Here is an 819-nt window from a genome sequence, read left to right as displayed (position 1 = left end):
CCCCCCGCTTCCCCGGCTGGGTAAACGCCGGCCTAGAGTAGGCCCCGCGGCCTAGGCGACACAATAAAAGCCACAAAGTTTACCTGCTCTCGGTCCACACACTGCGCTCGGCTCTGCCCTTCCCCCCACCCCCTAACCCAACCCCCACCCCCTCACACACACACACTCACTCACTCTCCTCACCCAGAGTGGAGAGGGGGAGAGACACGTGACACGGGGTAGCAGAGGGGCCGTGAGGCGGGGATGGGGGAGCACGTGACCCGGGCCCTTAGGATGAGGCACGTGATCCGGCTTCGATGGACCCATTGGTTGTGTGGGTGGGGTGAAGGAAGGAAACGTTCGGTGAGGATGGGAAGGAGGGACACGTGATCTGGGTCGGTATTGAAGGCTGGAGCGGCACGTGATCTGGGTTTGTCCCCCTCTCTGGGGGGAAGGGGAGGGGCACGTGATCTGGGTCCGTGACGGTTGGAAAGAGGGGCACGTGATCTGGGTGGGAAGGACGGCGACGTCCCGAGCTTCGGAGGCGGGGGAACCACGTGATTCGGGCGGGCTGAAGGCGGTAAGGAGGAGCACGTGATCTCGGTGCGGGCCTGCGGCGGGTTCACGTGACCTGAGCGCGGGGAGAGGCGGGGTCACCAGCCCCCCCAAGAGGCTTCACTTCCACTTCCGCTTCCGCCTCCGCCTTCATTCCCTTTTCCCTACAGAGGGGAGGCAAATTTATACCCCTGCATCACCTAGGCAGGGAGTTCCTCCTCCCTACCCACATCTAGACTCCCCCTCACTTCAACCAAGGAGACAGAAACACCCCCCCAATCCCTA

Source organism: Rhincodon typus, unplaced genomic scaffold (genome assembly GCF_021869965.1).
Source record: "Rhincodon typus isolate 14 unplaced genomic scaffold, sRhiTyp1.1 hic_rhity00000439, whole genome shotgun sequence".
In the NCBI taxonomy this organism is placed as follows: Eukaryota; Metazoa; Chordata; class Chondrichthyes; order Orectolobiformes; family Rhincodontidae; genus Rhincodon; species Rhincodon typus.
The sequence above is the reverse complement of the archived record's forward strand: the minus strand, read 5'-3'. Positions refer to the sequence as shown.